General features: G+C 39.4%; 1 protein-coding gene across 6 annotated transcripts in view; it reads left to right on the top strand.

Annotated features, from left to right (window-relative positions):
* Positions 1-7995: 7995 nt before the first annotated feature.
* Positions 7996-19843, top strand: part of klc1b (kinesin light chain 1b) — a 101708-nt gene continuing 89860 nt past the window's right edge. The window contains exon 1 of one of the 6 annotated variants that reach the window (XM_034185243.1): positions 7996-8069. The gene's annotated coding sequence lies outside the window, so the exon portion shown is untranslated. Of the gene's footprint in view, positions 8070-15587; positions 15763-19843 lie in introns of those variants that run through there. The other 5 variants (XM_034185245.1, XM_034185244.1, XM_034185242.1 and 2 more) reach the window with 5 other exon arrangements.

The raw sequence follows: 19843 nt of genomic DNA, 5'->3' as shown, positions 1-19843 counted from the left end.
ATCCTCTGCACCAGCTGTCACTCGTTCATCATCATCATCATCACCATAAAGGCCGGACTGCAACTCCACCTCCTCGCCGAGAAATCGACTACTGAAGAGGTAATTTCTCTGCTGACTCATACGTTGTGTAATAATCTGAACTTCTGTTGCAGCCGTTTTCCTGGTGTTTTCCTTATCTGTGGGATTGGCGTTTGGTGTGACAGCGACGGCTTCGCCTCACACCCCAAACCAGATAAGTGGTTAATCAGGAGCTGCACGAGTGTGTGATTGGAGGTGGAGGTGCTCCCTCCTAACTGTGTGCAGACTGTGGATTACTGAGTGTGCGGACTCACACTCATTCATCTTGTCTCTGCTTTCTGCCAGCAGTACCAGGGTCGACAGCCGAAGACAGAGGCCACCTGGGGACTCGGGACTTGGCGGCTCCGGTGTTCTTCAGACCGTTGGTGGTGGAAGCCGTGTGGGACACGGCTTCTCTCTCGTCGGGGGTCTTCTATCTTCGAGCCTGCCCACACGTCACCTGGTGTCAATTGACTTTGCAATTTTGTGTACTTTAGTTGTGTATTATCACAACATTAAATTGTTACTTTTTGGCTTATTCATTGTCCGTTCATTTGCGCCCCCTGTTGTGGGTCCGTGCTACGACACCTTCCCAACAGAAGGTTGGAAATTGAAAGGTAGTGTAGATACAAATGACTGTGCTTTTAATTTGTATTTTTCCCTTGAAGAACTAAAAGCGGCAGTACAAGCTGGTGCAGACACGTCACCAGGACAAGATAGGATTAGTTATAAACTGTTGCAACATCTTGACGATGAAGATTTAATGGAGATTCTAGCCCTCTTTAATTATATCTGGGATGCTGGAACTTTGCCAAAAGCTTGGAAACAAGCTATTGTGCTCCCAGTTTTAAAGCCAGGAAAGGACCCTTCCTCTCCATTGTCATACAGACCCATAGCACTTACTGCGGTGTTTTGTAAGGTGATGGAGAGATTGGTCACAAACAGACTTGTTTATTATTTAGAAGTTGGGGGTTTCTTTGTTGATTATCAAAATGGCTTTAGAATTGGAAGAAATACTATGGACTCAGTTGCAGTGTTAGATCAAGATATAAGATGAGCTATAATCAGTAAGGAAGCAGTAGTTGCAGTGTTTCTTGATATTGAGAAAGCTTATAGTACAACCCCTGGCAAAAATTATGGAATCACCGGCCTCGAGGATGTTCATTCAGTTGTTTAATTTTATAGAAAAAAAGCAGATCACAGACATGACACAAAACTAAAGTAATTTCAAATGGCAACTTTCTGGCTTTAAGAAACACTATAAGAAATCAAGAAAAAAAGATTGTGGCAGTCAGTAACGGTTACTTTTTTAGACCACGGAGACGAAAAAAATATGGAATCACTCAATTCTGAGGAAAAAATTATGGAATCACCCTGTAAATTTTCATCCCCAAAACTAACACCTGCATCATATCAGATCTACTCGTTAGTCTGCATCTAAAAAGGAGTGAACACACCTTGGCTCCAACACGAGAGATGTCAATTGAAACAAAGGAGAGGATTATCAAACTCTTAAAAGAGAGTAAATCATCACGCAGTGTTGCAAAAGATGTTGGTTGTTCACAGTCAGCTGTGTCTAAACTCTGGACCAAATACAAACAACATGGGAAGGTTGTTAAAGGCAAACATACTGGTAGACCAAGGAAGACATCAAAGCGTCAAGACAGAAAACTTAAAGCAATATGTCTCAAAAATCGAAAAATGTACAACAAAACAAATGAGGAACGAATGGGAGGAAACTGGAGTCAACGTCTGTGACCGAACTGTAAGAAACCGCCTAAAGGAAATGGTATTTACATACAGAAAAGCTAAACGAAAGGCATCATTAACACCTAAACAGAAAAAAACAAGGTTACAATGGGCTAAGGAAAAGCAATTGTGGACTGTGGATGACTGGATGAAAGTCATATTCAGTGATGAATCTCGAATCTGCATTGGGCAAGGTGATGGTGCTGGAACTTTTGTTTGGTGCCTTTCCAATGAGATTTATAAAGATGACTGCCTGAAGAGAACATGTAAATTTCCACAGTCATTGATGATATGGGGCTGCATGTCAGGTAAAGGCACTGGGGAGATGGCTGTCATTACATCATCAATAAATGCACAGGTTTATGTTGATATTTTGGACAATTGAAAGGATGTTTGGGGATGATGAAATCATTTTTCAAGATGATAATGCATCTTGCCATAGAGCAAAAACTGCAAAAACATTCCTTGCAAAAAGACACATAGGGTCAGTGTCATGGCATAGGGTCAATGTCAATGAGCAGATCTGATTTGATGCAGGTGTTAATTTGGGGGATGAAAATTTACAGGGTGATTCCATAATTTTTTCCTCAGAATTGAGTGATTCCATATTTTTTTTTCCTCTGCTTGGTCTAAAAAAGCAACCGTTACTGACTGCCACAATCTTTTTTTCTTGATTTCTTATAGTGTTTCTTAAAGCCAGAAAGTTGCCATTTGAAATGACTTTAGTTTTGTGTCATGTCTGTGATCTGCTTTTTTTCTACAAAATTAAACAACTGAATGAACATCCTCTGAGGCCGGTGATTCCATAATTTTTGCCAGGGGTTGTATGTGGAGAGAGGGATTGTTGATTAAATTACATAATGCAGGCATTTGTGGTAGGATGTTCATATGGATCAAAGATTTCTTAAGTGACAGAACTATACAAGTAAGAGTTGAAGGGGAATTTTCTGAAATAGTAAGTATTTTTAATGGTACTCCGCAAGGATCAGTTATTAGTCCAGTTTTATTCAATGTTATGATTAATGACATTTTTTCTGATATCAAAGTAGGATTTGGGAGGTCTTTGTTTGCTGATGATGGCGCCATCTGGAGGAGGGGTAGAAACATTGCGTTTTTAATGAAACAAACTCAAATTGCCTTAAACCAAATAGTGCGGTGGGCAAATAAATGGGGCTTTAAGATTTCTATATCAAAAAGTAGTTATATGATTTTTGGACTTAAAAAGAAAATCCCAGACATAACCCTTATCATGTATGGCTGTCCTTTAGAGAGGGTGAAAGTTTTTAAATTTTTAGGTATGTGGATGGATGAAAAACTAACGTGGTGTACACATATAGATAAACTGTTGTGAAATGTGAAAAGATTAATAATGTACTTCGTAGTCTGGCTGGTAGTGATTGGGGGGCAGAAAGGTCAACGTTGCACATGATTTATAGAGCAATGATAAGGTCATCACTAGATTATGGTTGTTTTGTTTTTGGTGCTGCGGTTAATTCCAGACTTCTCAAGCTTGATAGGATCCAAGCAAAAGCCCTAAGAATCTGTAGCGGTGCCTTCAGAACTACTCCTATCCCAGCACTGGTAGTCGAAATGGGAGAGACCCCTTTGAGTATTAGGAGAGAGAAGTTGGGTCTTCAGTACTGGGCCAGGCTGTCAGGACTTGCGCATAACTCATCCGCGAAGTGTTTATTGGAAGAGAGTTATGAATTTACTAAAAAGAAGGATAAATCTAATTTCCTTTTTGATGTCCGGCAGGTCGCTAAAAGGGCTGTCCAGGGAAATAAGGTGATAGGGCCAGTGTGGTCTCCTATTCCTTTTTGGGTTTTGCCTGTACCAGATGTTGAGTTGGACCTTCTGGGGCTGAATAAGACTGTAGCCAGCAATTTAGTACATCGATTTATATCTCAGAATACAGTTAGTATGTGCCACATTTTTACAGATGGGTCTAGGGATCCAAGCTCTGGTAGGGCAGGCTTTGGGGTTTATGTTATGAATAATCAGATAAGGCAGAGTAGCCGTGTTACTAATTGCTCTTCTTTATGTTCGACGGAACTGTCAGCCATATGGTGGGCGTTAGAGTGGGTACAAAGTAACAGACCTTCTGAGTGTCATATTTATTCTGATTCTGCAGCTGCATTGCAAGCTTTGATAAGCGGAGCCTCAGGAGGAGCTCGTCCTGACCTCGTGCTAGAGATTCTGTCTTGCCTCCATCGCGTTGAGTCAGCTGGCTGTTGTGTAACCTTCACTTGGATTCCTGGGCACTCTGGCATTTTAGGTAATGAGATCGCAGATTCATTGGCCAAAGAGTCCCTTCTGAAAAATAAAGTTGATGTTAATATCCCTTTGGGAAAGGTTGATTGTTATAGTATTTTTAAAGAGTTGAGTGATCAGAAGTGGCAAAAGCAGTGGGAGAGTGAGTCGGTAGGGCGGCAGTATTTTATGTGTCAGCCTTCGATTAAAAATAAGAGACTCCTCTCCTCATCCTGTCGTAAGGATCAAGTCAAATTGATTAGATTGAGACTGGGGCATTGTGGGTTGGCAGCATTTTTAAAAGTGATTGGAAAACATCCAGATGGGTTGTGTGTCAGTGTGGTCAGTTGGAAAGTGTTCATGTTTTAATGTGCTGTCCTATGTATTCTAGTGATAGGCGGAAATTGTTTAAAGATTTGTCAGACTGTGGATTGACTGAGTTTTATTTTAGGTCAATTTTTTCTGAGGGCAGTTACTCGCATTTAGTGGACAAAGCTGTGATTAAGTTCCTCCATTCCATAAAAATTTTAACGGCTGATGAGAGATTTTGGTCTGGTAGTGTCGCCGTAAGGACGGCCCACGGCGCCTGACGACGATCTGCGCTTCGAGGCGGCAGCGTCTCACCGTTTCAAGTTGAAAACTTCCACATTTCAGGCTGTGTTGACCCAGTAAGTCGTCAGAGAACTTTCAGAAGTCGGCATGAGGAGTTTATTCGGACATTCCATTGTTAAAGGACATTTTGTAATGAAAGAACGTGCGGGCAGAGTCGCATGTCGGGTCGGGCCGGACCCGACCGCGGGGGGTCGCGACAGGGAAAACACCTCCGTGTTGAAAACCATTTGTAAAATTCAGGCGCACACAGATTTCCCGAGTCGTCACGGAAACGACTCGGTGAATTTGCGTGCACGTCTTTCATTAAAAAATGTCCTTAAACAGTGGAATGTCCGCATAAAGTCCTCATGCCGGCCTCTTCTGAATCTTCTCTGTTCTCTCACGACGTCATGGGTGAATTAAGCCTTAAATTAGGATGTTTTCAGGTCGAAACAGGCCGACGACGGCGCCTGGAAGCGCTGCACGACGTCCCGCTCCGTGGGAAGTCCTTACACCGACAGAAACACCCCATAATCTCTCATCAGCCGTTAAACTTTTCACCGAAAACCAGCTTAATTTCTTGAATAGTGTCCACTCGGATATTCCTCACAGGTCCAGAAAAAATTTTGATAAAGCAACGCGCGCCGTCTCGAGCAGCGTGTGAAACAAAGGAATTCAGCCGAGAGGGCGGGACCACATCTCACTCAAGGCCTGCCCACAGGGAAATGATGTCACCGACACGCGTGAAAAAACTCACGCATGCGCACGAGGGTTCAAGCATGATTGGTGCAATCGCACGTCATTCAAATCCATATAGTTAAAAAATAAATAAAAGGGTCGGTTTATTATCTAAGAGACCTCGTGTATATATATATATATATATATATATATATATATATATATATATATATATATATATATGCTTATGCTTATATTAAATCTCGAGGGCCCGAAAAGAAAAAGAAAAAATAACATTACGTCACATTCACAAAGCTGCAGAGGCTTCTGGCTGGTACCCGCCTCCGCTGCTCGTGCTGACAAGGAGGCACCATTTTCCATGGGAGGCACACCGGCAGACACCGGTTACCTGCCGGTTACTCCATTTCATTGGCTAAGAGCTCTATGTACTGAGCGCTTCTGATTGGCTCACATAGATGCAAGCTATTTATAGCACTGGCTGTGTCCTTCCTCCTCCTATGCTACTGTGCTCATTTGTATGCATGTTTATTTTTCACTACATAAAATTCTATTCAGAAATAGTATTTAGCACATGTGTTAAGTGTTTTTTTCCAGTGACACGCAAAATTAAAGCAGAACAGCAAAACTTTTTTTTCCCTTTAAGCCAACTTTATTGACAATTCAAGAACAACAAAATAACTGATAACACAATCCAAGCACAGAATACACACAAACACAGACAGACATTGGGGGGAGAAAAAAAAAAAAAAAAGATGATTGTGTGAAATCCCGACATCCCGGTGTGTCTTGAACGTATCACAAATTAGTACGTCATCTTCTCGCGACACTTTTGCATGCTCTTTTTTTTTCTTTTCTTTTTTTCCCCCCTCTCTCCCCTTTTTTCCCCCCTTCTTTCCTAAAAAGAGAAAGAACATATACAACATAAATGGCATTTCACAAATAGAGAAACAATTTGAATATTGCCACAACAGGCTACAGAACTGAGTGATGACCAGCATACAAGTAAAGGACATATAGAAATAAATTAAATTTTACAAAGAAATATAAATAAAGAAAGTAAAATAAAAAGGCAAATAAAATCAATTTAAACTAGGGGTTTTCTGATAAGTTCAATTCGTTAAATAAACAATGCAGTTCCATGGCTTGATTTTTGTTCATAAATTTCACAGATGAGAAGTTGAGGCAGAGTTCCTTGTGAAAAGTGGAGAAGGATGGTTTTGTCTTCAGGAAACGGCACTTGTGAATGAAGAATTTACCCAGCACAATTATTACATTTAGAACACTCTCAAATTTCTTTTCTTTTCCTAGAATTCCAAATATGATGTTATATTTTGAAAAATCAATTAAGTTTGGGATTCTAGGAAAAAGCCAGTAATTCATGTCATCCCACAAAGCTTTTGCGTATATACAATCATAAAATAAGTGATCAGTTGACTCAATTTCCCGTTCGCAAAAAGAACAACTGTTATCGTCAAAAGCAAATCGGTGTCTGAGAAAATCTTTTGAAGGATAAACATCTGAAAAAGTTTTGAAGTGTACTTCCTTAGCTTTTGGTGGAATTGGAAGTTTTATATAATCTGTTCTAATTTTTTTGATTTGATCATGAGAGAATAAATGCAAGATAGACTTTGGATTGGATTTATAGGGGAACAAAGCATTAGTAAAAAATTCCCTAATTTTGGAATTTGAAAGTGTTCTAGCCGTAACATTTTGACCGTTTATCAGGAGTTTTGGTAGTTCTGGGGACCTGCAGATGGGGTTTTGAAAAAGACTGGTTGCTGTAGATAAAATATTTGGAGGGATAGCTCTAATAATTTTTAGAAATTCTTTTTTCTCTTCTTCCAGTTTATATTTAGCTTTGAATTCATCAAATGATAATAGTATGCCTCTATCATTTAATAAATGCATCACCGACCAAATTCCTTTTTCATACCAATTCTTTAAAAAGATTGATTTGTTTCTAGATTTTATATAATGACAATTCCATAGTGGAGTATTGTGAGGGCTATAATTATGTTTATAAATTAGTCTCCAGTACAATAAAACTTGCTGGTGAAATGATGAAAGTTTTATGGGTAATTTCCAAATGTCAAAATCACTTCTAAGTAATAAGCTAACTCCTCCCATTTCGGAAAATATTTTATTTGGAATATGAAACCATAGGCTGTTTTGATTAATCAAGAAAGACCTGAGCCAATTTATTTTTAAAGTACCATTAAGGCTATCGAAATCTATAGCTTGTAACCCTCCATCTTCAAACTGTTTGACTAAATTCCCTTTTCTTATATAATGAGTTTTTCGTCTCCATATAAAGTCAAAGTTAATTTGATTAATAGATTTAATTGCTGACTTAGGAAATCCTAGTGTATATGCCGGGTAGACCAGTCTGGAGATACTTTCCATTTTTGTGATAAATATTCTTCCCAGAATGGATAAGTCTCTCTGTGACCAATTATTTAAATGACTTTTGCATTTTTTAAGTTTCTCCCAAATATTAAGATTTTCAAGTTCAGTCTTATTTTTAGTTATATACATACCTAAATACAAATAAGAACAGCAAAACATAAACAAATGTCCCCGCTTCCTGTGTGTGACGTCACTGCCGGGCAGCGTTCTGCCAAGCTTTGCTGCTCTGTGCCCGCCCCCTTTTCCACCCTGGCGGAGGAGGTGGGGACCAGCCAGACTGAGCAGGAGACATTTTAAAGGGGCTGAGCTAGCCTACGGTAAGTGTAGCAGGTTTTCATAACAAACCAGTTTTTTTTTAAACCATTCCCCTGTCACTATATATGTACAAAGACTATGATTGTAAGGCGTTGTGTGTAAAAAAAGATGATTTTGAAGGTCTGAATGTGGAGACGTCAGTGGCTGGAGGGAGTGGTGCAGCTAACTGGTTAGCTCGTGATTGACGGAGAACAGAAAGCTTCAGCTGTGTGTGTGTGTGTGTGTGTGTGTGTGTGTGTGTGTGTGGGTGGGTGGGTGGGTGGTAAAACCTCATACAAACAGGAAACCCAGGCAGCAAAAAAAGTGCTCACAGCGGTATGAGTTACTGAATTTATTTAGTGAAATTCAATGGACATACCAAAATAAAAGTACCTGGATGACACAGTGAAAACATATTTCTACTGTAGTCCATACAATGGGGAAACAGCAAGTTTAATTAAAACATCAACAACAATAAAAACTGTTGCTATTATTGGTCATGAGTCAAAGTATCCAGTGAATGAAAACGCTGTCAATCACGTCATCTTTAAATGTTTACACATTGTTTTTGTAATAGACTATAGATGGACAGTCACAACATCACACCAAATATCCATAACTGTGACTCTGCACAGCTCTACAAGCATGACTATTTCTGACACACATGCTCCATTCATTTCCAACGTCCAGGGCAGCAGATGTTATTCAGATGGCCACTGTGGATGGTTATCATGGAGTGATGGATAGTAATCTCCTGGTTGTCCTAGGCCCTGCCACACCCTCTGGGATGGCTAGTCATCCTTTGCAAACAGGAAGATTATACCGGTCAACAACAACACTAAGAAAAATTATTGCACGGACTTTGAGAACTGATTTAGGTTCATTTTGTGGTGCTGAATCCAGATATGAGCTCAGATTTCCTTGATCACATCATTTTTGTCTTTTTGTTGTGTTTTTCTTCGCAGTCTGCATATTCCGTATTGATGGATTCCACAAAAGTTGCCCATTCACTCATGAGTTTGATGCCACTAATCATGCACAAAAGGAGCTTCAAAAGCATAGTTTTTAAACCAGGTTCGCAAAATGTGAACAAGAACTGTAATATCGTTTATGGCACAGATGTTTTCGTATCTTAAAAATGTGATGTGATTTGCAAAAACTAACACCAGATTCTGATTCAGTGCCCCAAAATGACCCAAAATCCGTTGCAAGAACTCCACGCAAGAAAAATCATGTTGACCAGTGTTATGGGAGATGGATATTCAAATGATCTTAATGAAAGTCTTTGGTTAAAGCTTGGGGATGATTGATCCCTTATTATTGTGCTTATTTGGAATATATCTGTATATGCCAGTAGAGAAAGTGAAACAGACATTTTTAGTGTTTGGTAACCTTTTATCATTCACCGAAAACCAAATAATATGTAGAGACAGGAACATTGACATAACGCTAATGAATAGTTACTCTGTTTAATATGCTATTCTATGGGTCGCGGCAACGTCACTTCGGTTTGCTTCCTCATCACTGGCATGACAACACCCGGCTGGCGTCTTGTTATACCATAGAGATCCAGTGTGTATTTGCAAGTGTTATTTGCTGTTGAATTGAAACGGTAAGAAAATCACATCAATTTTAACTGTCCGCTCCTTAAACATATATATATATATATATATATATATATATATATATATATATATACGAGGTCTATTAGAAAAGTATCCGACCTTATTATTTTTTTCAAAAACCATATGGATTTGAATCACGTGTGATTACATCAGACATGCTTGAACCCTCGTGGGCATGCAAGAGTTTTTTCACGCCTGTCGGTTACGTCATTCGCCTGTGGGCAGTCTTTGAGTGAGGAGTCGTCCACCCGCTCGTCGATTTTTTTCATTGTTTAGGAATGGCTCAGAGACTGTTGCTTTGTTTGATAAAATTTTTTTCAAAACTGTAAGGCAAAACTGAGTGGACACCATTCAATAAATTCAGCTGGTTTTCGGTAAAAATTTTAACGGCTGATGAGAGATTTTGGTCTGGTAGTGTCGCTTTAAGGACGGTCCACGGCGCCTGACGGCGATCTGCGCTTCGAGGCGGCAGCGTCTCGCCGTTTCAAGTTGAAAACTTCCACATTTCAGGCTCTGTTGATGCAGTAAGTCGTCAGAGAACAGAGAACTTTCAGAAGAAGTCGGCACGAGGAGTTTATTCGGACATTCCATTGTTAACGGTCATTTTGTAATGAAAGAACGTGCAGGCAGAGTCGCATGTCGGGCTGGACCCGACCGCGGGGGGTCGCGGCAGGAAAAACACCTCCGTTGGAAATCTTAACGGGCAAGTTGGAACATGCCCAAGCTGTTAAACAATTTCTCAGTTACTCACTTGTTGAAAGCCATTAAAAGCCGCCTGAATTCTACAAATGGTTTTCAACACGGAGGTGTTTTTCCTGTCGCGGCGCACACAGATTTGCCGAGTCGTCACGGAAACGACTCGGCGAATTTGCGCGTACGTCTTTCATTAAAAAAATGTCCTTAAACAGTGGAATGTCCGCATAAATTCCTCATGCCGGCCTCTTCTGAATCTTCTCTGTTCTCTCACGATGTCCTGGATGAATTAAGCCTTAAATTAGGATGATTTCAGCTCGAAACAGGCCGACGACAGCGCCTGGAAGCGCTGCAGGACGTCCCGCTCCGTGGGAAGTCCTTACACCGACAGAAACACCCCATAATCTCTCATCAGCCGTTAAACTTTTCACAGAAAACCAGCTTAATTTCTCGAATAGTGTCCACTCGGATATTCCTCACAGGTCCAGAAAAAATTTTGATAAAGCAACGCGCGCCGTCTCGAGCAGCGTGTGAAACAAAGGAATTCAGCCGAGAGGGCGGGACCACATCTCACTCAAGGCCTGCCCACAGGGAAATGACGTCACCGACACGCGTGAAAAAACTCACGCATGCGCACGAGGGTTCAAGCATGATTGGTGTAATCGCATGTCATTCAAATCCATATAGTTAAAAAAAAAAATAAAAGGGTCGGTTTATTATCTAAGAGACCTCGTATATATACATATATATATATATATATATATATATATATATAAAATCACATTTCTGTGTTAATATCTGTCCTGACAGTTTCATCATGTTCGTCAATTCATAATCATCATCTTCAACCGCTTATCCGGGGTCAGGACATTGCAGTTCATAATCACATTTACAAAACAGTAGGTACTGGAGATCTCATTCAGTTAAGCTCATAGCTTACTTTGTCAGCCTGGTGGGATCAAATTCCTGCAGGCTTTTCAGGTGTTTCTTGTTGTCATGCATGTTGGCTGCATGAGCTAGTTTGACAGATGCTGTGTTGGCATGCCTGACACTTAAATTGATGATGCAGTTGTCACTTTCTGAGGATGACATTAAAACTCATCTCAGTTTATTATATATTTGGTAACTGTCTTCACACTATATTCAGCTCTTATGTAAAATAATCAGGGTTTTCTCTGGTGTTCAAAAACTGGTATCCTCTTTTGTTAATTGGTGGCAAGTTTTGTTAGCCATGTGGGAAGTTAAATAGCCTCACATTAATTCAAAAGAAAAAAAATGTAATATGCTACAGCTTAGCTGCGTCTGTTCTGATTTTAATTCACACTATACTCCTCTGTAGTCTGTCGCCTACAGCTCTGTGTCTTATTTCTGTGTCAGAAACAGCAGTGTAACAACCCAATGACAGTCAGCTGTATTTTGCACAAAACAAAACATGTCACATTTTTAAGGAATATGTGTTTTCAAATAAAACTGAAAAATCTTCTGGTATTTCAACAGGATTGCATGATGCTTCCCTGAGATAATCCTAACAAAACAGTTGATGTTGAAGGCAAAATCTCATTACACAGATCAGGTCTGTGAGCAGCATTGGTACCACACCTCACTGTATCCACAACACTACAGAACAGCTTTGGGTTCTGGATGGCAACCACTCAGGCAGACAACAGGTCCATCATCAACTCCTGAAAGTAACCATCTATCAGGTGAAACATGGGCGTGTTCTTGGCGTTTTCCAGCTGCTGTAGTCCTCATCACTGAGACACGTGCATGCCGGATAATGTCGAGAAAAATACACTACATGTCCACATTGACATAAGTGATGTTCTGTCACAACACACACACACACACGCGCACACACACACACACACACACACACACACACACACACATACAAATATATATATATATATATATATATATATATTCACTTCATGAGCTTTTATTGGTCGATATCGATATTTTCTCAATATTATTGTGCACCCCTGTCTCATCTCTCTCTTTGATCTGCCTTCAGGTTCAAGTGTTTTTATTCAGCTGTAATTTATGTAAAAGTGAAATTTGGTGAAATAGGAGAAGATTATTTCAGTAAAGTTCAACTTGGGCTGATTTTATTTTTTGTAGTGTACACTATAATTAGTAGAGATGAGTATTGATAAGATTTTATCGATGTCGATACCATTATCGATTCCGCTTATCAATCCGATTCCTTATCGATTCGCTTATTGATACCTCCTGTGAATTTTCTGTGTACTACAAATAGGCCTTGCAGGCTTTCAATGTCAACAACATTTTATTGAGTTTTAAAGTAAATAAATGTGAAATTGGTCACTGGATCCTTGATCTCTGGACATAAATAGAAATAAACAAAATCTGTAGTTTTTGTCAAAAGCATTTCCTTTCAGACATTAATGGCATGAAAGTCTCTCCATATGTCTGAGCTGAACTCAGATGGCTGCTGGAGTCTGCAGGTCTGCAGCCAGACAGTTTTGGGCTGCTGCACGTCATTTTGATCAATTGCATTTTATTGGTTCTATTGTAATGTTTGGAAAGCGGTGTCAGTTGATTAAAACGGTGATTCTCTTTGAAGTTATTAATTCCAAGCGGACTCTGTCTTTCTAACTTGACTCAGTAGAGAGTAGCACAGCATTTGGAGCAATGGAACGGAGGACGATTCTTGTTTCTTTCAGTGAGTCCCAGTTAGTCACTTTAATCCACAAAAAAGTGACTCATGATTGGCATATTTTAATGGCTTTGAGAGGGTTAAGAAACGGAGTTGCCGCTTCTGAAGAGGAGTGAAGCAAAGAACCAATGAAGCAGCGGATCAGAGCGCTGCTTCATTGGCTCAAGGTTCAAAGCAGAGCCACGCTGCAGAAACGGTTGATTACAGACCCGCTGCAGGGTCTGTAATCAACGCAGAGAAATGATCATTTTCCCGACAAACACCCTCAAAAACAATGGCTGCTCTGAAGGACTGATAAGGGAATCGTTAAGCAAAAAGACTATTGATACTGATGGATCGAATCATTTCTTAACGATACCCAAAAAAACGGTTCTCTATACCCAACCCTAATAATTAGCAGTATTTTTATTTAAACGTGCAGGTTTTTACATTTAAGAAGGCTGTGTGTGTGTGTGTGTGTGTGTGTGTGTGTGTGTGTGTGTGTGTGTGTGTGTGTGTGTGTGTGTGTGTGTGTGTGTGTGTGTGTGTGTGTGTGTGTGTGTGTGTGTGTGTGTGTGTGTGTGTGTGTGTCAGAGAGAAATTGATGGCTTGTGCCCACAAATGCTGCTTGGCATGAATCCAGCTGCTGATGGAGATCTGTCAGAATCTAGGTCCCTGGGTTAGTGTGACCTCAGAAAGCTGTTTTTTCCATGTCGTTGGCACAGAGAGAATTCCAGGCACCATGGGCATGGATAGTTGCGATGGGCATGTAATAGGAAGTTTATGAAGCATTATGCTTGCACATAGATGATATATTTAAATGAAGGAGGGTGATGAAGATGTGAAAAAGCCTTAGGAAAAAAGCTACTTTGAATGGTACCTGGAAAAAGATTTAGGGCGGGGTACCATAGTTTCTAAAGCCGCCCCCCCAAAAAAAGACCAACAACAACAAAATAATTTTTTTACAATAGTGCACATAGAGTTCCAGTATGGAAACAGTCTTTATACATAATTTATAGGAATGGGTATTGATAAGATTTTATCTATTGATACCATTATCGATTTGATTCCTTATTGATACCGCTTGTGAATTTTCTGTGTACTAAAAGTAGGCTTTTCAGGTTTTCTTTGTCAACAATATTGTATTGAGTATTAAAGTAAATAAATAATGAAATTGGTCACTGGATCCTTAAACTCTGGACATAAATAAATTCTACATGGTGGATCCTTGACATTACTTGCAAATGTGCACAGATCTGCGGATGGAACATTGTTTTGCAGACATGTACAAATGTTTGCATCTCTGCATTTATTCATTTTTTAACAATTATTAAAGCAGTACACAAGTTCCATTACACAATCATGCAATTGCATAAAATCACAATGACCATGAAATCAAATTAGCCATGACATATGATATTTCAATTAAGTTGTTATTTCTGTGTGACATGTCCTTTAACATTATTTATAACTAATATATAATAATGTCATGAAATATAACAAAATAATGAAATATGAAGTGTGCCTCATATTTAAATTGAATTGCCTCAAGTTGTGGCTAATAGGTTAAAACACATTGCAAATTTTGAATTATTTACTTTATTTTGCTTCACTTTATCAATTTTCCATCCAATTCTGAACATGCAAAAAGAATAACGCTTGTTTCATTTCTAAAGACCAGCAGTGTCATTGATTTAGTTTTGTTTGTGTTGCCTTTTTCAGATATAAAAGTACATAATCTTAAATACACTTTGCTTTCATAGCATCATTTGCCACCTTTTTGAGCATACTGCAGCACATTTGAGTAGCTCCTGAAATTAGCAGCTCTGCATTTGGTGCTCGTGCAAGACACAAAGCTGCCTCGAGGTCCTGGGACTTGGGATGCCTAGGGTGACCCAAGACTCAGTGGCCAAAAATTGTAATACAAAAATGCAAATTCTAATGCAAAGTTTGGTGTTTTTTAGACTGTGGTGCCATGTTGTTTACTTGCTGCAAAGAGCAATGGGCAAAACTGCTCAAAGATAGGTGCACGAAGCTTGTAGCATCATATTCAAGAAGACTTGAGGTTGTAATTGCTGCCAAAGGTGCATTAGCAAAGTATTAAATTGAATACTTACTTATGTACATGTGATTTCTTTATATATATATATATATATAAATTCGCAAAAATTAAAAAAAAATGTCAGTAGAATTTTGAGGGATAAAATGAATTCACTCTATTTTAGAATAAGTTTGTAACATAACAAAATGTGGAAAAATGAGGCACTGTCAATACTTTCTGGATGCACAGTGAAATGTCCTTTTGGATACTAAATGTAGTTCCACTGGGCTTGCTCCTTTGTGTCTCATGCTGTTGAAGCACAGCCTATAGCTTGTTCTGGCTCCCTCCCCCATTGATCTCCTCCTCTGCTCTGTTCCCGCTGTGGGTGGAGCTGCCTCTGACTGTGAGCTTGGAGCTGATGGAGCAATGGGGAGGTCACGTCATCCTGCGGGCGGTTCCCATTCTCTTCTGCCCATCATCATTGCTTATTACACCCATTCCTTGTCTGCCTCATTGCCATTTGCTTCTCTCATTCTGAAGGATTTATTTTCTAATTTTGAAGATGATCTCCAGAATTTGGATTAGCCCAATCATTTTTCATGCAGTTTGCTAGGGTGTTGTGCTGTTACTGGTCGAGCAATGTGTTGTTTTGCTCCCCATGGAGAACTATGAATCTCTGATCTTCTGCTAAAATACAGGTTAGTTTTGTTAATGTTTGTTGCTGATGACGGCATCAATTCATGCAGGTGTTTAAGTGCAGATGTAGTGTTCCATGAAAGATTGAGACTGTATTTGTCAGAAGAAGTTACTTTGAAATACCATTTTAAATTTTTGTCAGTAGTTTGGAATTTTCATAGGAAGAAAATTAAGGACCATCACATGGTACTGCAAAAATAAATAAATAAAATAAAAAAAATCAATCAGTAAAAAAATATATTTTATATACTACTGATTTTATACATTGTGTTTTTATATCCATAATTTAAATAATTTTATATAGTGCATCACTCTGTATTACTAAACAGGTAACAGGTTACTTCATTTATATCCGTAGGTAGATTTGCTTGCAGCAAGCGAGGTAAACATCCAACCCATGTACAGGAAACTCACTATTACAACACATAATTGACAGAAAATTATGTTACAAATAAAATACCATTAAAAAATAATAAATGTAAAGGTAAAAGTGCTCAAGCTTCCAACAAGTCCAGGACATTTAAAAAGAACAGATCAATAAAATGCAGTATAAAAATCCATATGCAATAGCTGCTACTGCTTATTCAGTTCGATGAAAGCAGCAGGAACAAAGCTATTTCTGTTCCACTTTGTTCTACATCTTGGGACTAAAAACCTCCGTCGAGGGAAGTAGTTTAAAATCGCTGTGCAAAGGGTGGGAGCTGCCCTTTACAATAGAAGGAGCAAGCCGATGTAATTGCTTCTTGTACAGGGACACTGGATAGAGCTGTGACTCCCCAAAAGTAACAGTAAGAATTATAAAAGATAGAATAAAAGCTGCTCCTTTTATTACATTACATCTTATCTATGTTTCATATAGGCTTAAATTAGCTTAGATTGCTTGTTCATATAAATGGACATTTCTGACCAATATAATGGGATTCAGAGTTGAGGTGAACTGACATTTGCATGACTTTGATTCACGCACTTGCACGCATGTTGTCATGATGATCCCACCCGTTGTGTTCCCAGCTGGATGCTGTGCTTTGTTCCATCGCCTGCCACGTGCTCTATGCTGGATGCTGCATATATAAAATAATTATTTTGTAGCGAATTAATCATTTCCTCTGCAAGTTGTCTGTTGAAAATGGCTCTAATTGCTTCCTGAATCACAGAGGACCACTCCAGCAGCGCCGTTCACGCTCACGCTGAATGAGCTGGAGAAAACATTTGGAGCCGTCTAAAAAGGTAATTATTTGTCATGTTTACATTGTCATGGCTTGGTAAAACAGTTGTATTTTCTTTTCCTCTTGTGTGCAGCCGTAAAAGTATGTTTATGATAGATTTAATATCTTATTATAACTGTTCAGATGCGGTATGCAATCACTTGCAATCACGTGCAGTGTTTCTGAATTGTTTGCATGATGTTCACGTAATTAATGTGTGATGGAGATTTTGAACATTTCAAAAATTTTTTGGCGCACTTGCACAAAGCTGCACACAGTTTACAATGGTTTAAGACGAGTTTACTCTGCAAGTGTCGGGGCCTTTCAGCTACTAGTATGTGGAACTGGATTCGATACTTTGGATAAGACAGAGTAGTTTGCATTGCCCCAAACTACCCAGCTGTAAATGGGTACTGGCCTTGGATGGAGAGGTAACCTGCAACAGGCCACTGTCCCTTTCAGAGGGAGTCATCTATGGATGGCTCACGTTTAGGGCTGCACCTACCGGTTATTATTTTTATTTTATTTTATTGATATTAAAAAATAAATAAAAAAGAAATGGATTAATCTGTTGGTTATCTTAATTCATTATTTTTTATTACTTTCTTATTATCATGGCATATTTATACAAATAAAATTTTAAGAACTTGTCATTTATATTTCAGTATTCAACGGTCTTTAAAACAAAAAATCCTTGGCCACCTCCTGAAAGTAACCATCTATTGTGTGAAACATGGTTGTGTTGTTGGTGTTTTCCAGACACTGTAGCTCTCAACACTTTGACAACTGCGTGCTGCTTCGTGTCCGAAGAAATGCACCACATGACCAAAATGGCATAACTGATTTCCTTCACAATAAAAGTGCTGCTCCTCATTATTATTCACACAAAATAAAACTAGAAAATATATATATATATATATATATATATATATATATATATATATATATATATATATATATATATATATATATATATATATATATATAGGATCCACAGGGCTGGAAAAAACTATATAGCTTTATGTGGTGCGTTCTGTGATCCACAAAAGGCATAACAGCCTGCAGTTTTTTGTTATGGGTTCCTGAGGAGACATGTCATTCTTCATTGGTTAATCCGTCAAGCGCCTCCAGATTTGATGGTCTTCTGGCATGGAATTTGGTCTTCACTTCTCCCCAAACATTTTAAATGGGATTCAAGTCAGGATTTTGTGCACGCCAGTCCGTAATGTCTACTTTGGTCTTTTGGAGGTAGTTCTTTACTAGGAGCGATGTATGTTTTGGGTTGTTGTCGTGTTGGAAGACAAAGTGATGACCCAGACTCAGTTTTGCTGCTGATTGCTTGAGGTTTCTGTGTAGGCTCTCAGTTGTCCAGGTGGTATCCATAGTAGAGAAGCTTGAATCTTCGACTGGACTGGGTTGCTTGACGCGAGGACATTTCGCTTCAAATCGCAGAAGCTTCCTCAGCTAAAATTCTTGCTCTGGATTGCTTGAGCTTTTATTTCAAAATCTTCATATATCCTTCTTTCTTCATGAGTCCTTCCACCTTAAGATTCCTAGTTCCAGACACACTGAAGCATCCCCACAGCATAATAGTCCCACTGCTACGTTTCGCTGTGAGGACGGTGTTCTTTGGGTTACGCTTTCTTTCTCCAAGTATAAGCAACATCTCTATGGCCAAAGAGCTCCAGGCCCTGTCCTTATGAGAACAGATGTAGGTGTATTTGTGTAAGTTCTGTATCGTTTTCGCTTTTCATCCACACGGCGGCCGAAAACAATAGTGTTTGAAAACGGGTCCCAGAGAGGGTTAATCTGAAAATGCTGGATTTGTGCACAAGTGATACAGAATGTTTCTGAAACGATTATGTCACAACATCACCCGTCTAACCACAGCAGCTCATAATTAATCACTTGATGTTGTTGTTAAAAGTGTAACTACTTTTTCTTTTCTCTTTGTGGATCATTAATGGGATTATTCACAGCGAGCAGAACGCTGAAGAGGTGATGGCTGTGGTGAAAGTCGCTGAGTAATCTGCCCCCCCGATTACTGTTAGGATAACAACCTGTAGCAATCAACTAACAAGCTGTCTTCACGGCAGACAAACGGAGCTAAACATTAAATGAATCCTAATCCTCACATCATGTCGTGCAGGGGGTGCTATGTCAGAAAAAGCAAGTGAAACTAAGGTTGCGAGCGATCCGATCTGGTATCGGCTTTCGATACAGACATAATTCACATATCGGAAAATACCGATCCAACCTGTGACATTTTCCAATACCAGACAAGAGCCTCTGTGAATCCTCTCAACTGCTGTTGTTTGCTCTCTGCTTGTTTACTGCCCATGAAGACACGAGAAGGGGAGAGGAGGTTTTCTGGAGCCAGGCTGTTTGAGAGAGCCCTCTTTGACAGTGTTGAAGCTGAGGGTAGCGCCAGATTTCTGCTTGGCTCTCGGGTTCAAATTGTCTGTTCCTCAAGCATGGATTTTCCGAAAAATGAACTGAATTGTTGCTGAAAATGTGTGTTAAAAAGTTAGCCGCTTCACTGTCTTGAGACTGTGAAATGGCAGCTCAACGTGCAGCCGAAGAGGAGAAGCTGAACAGAGATTTTGTCCGCCGACAGGGAAAAAAATCTCCATTAAAATCCTGCGCGTGAGTATTGATGACGATACATTTATTTTACAGTTGAAAGGCTTCATGTTTCCAAAACGTTCGAAGTTTGCGCAGAACGAAAGCGTGAGAGAGAGAAAGAGACGGAGGGAGAGAGACAGAGCGAACGAGAGGGAGAGAGACAGAGAGTGCTGTCTTTTCTCTTTAAGTCTATAAAAATAAGGCTATAAAAGTTTATAAAAAATAAAAGTACTTAATTCTTTCACCAACTCAT

Source organism: Thalassophryne amazonica, chromosome 13 (assembly GCF_902500255.1).
Source record: "Thalassophryne amazonica chromosome 13, fThaAma1.1, whole genome shotgun sequence".
In the NCBI taxonomy this organism is placed as follows: domain Eukaryota; kingdom Metazoa; phylum Chordata; class Actinopteri; order Batrachoidiformes; family Batrachoididae; genus Thalassophryne; species Thalassophryne amazonica.
This window is presented reverse-complemented; position numbering and strand designations above follow the sequence as displayed.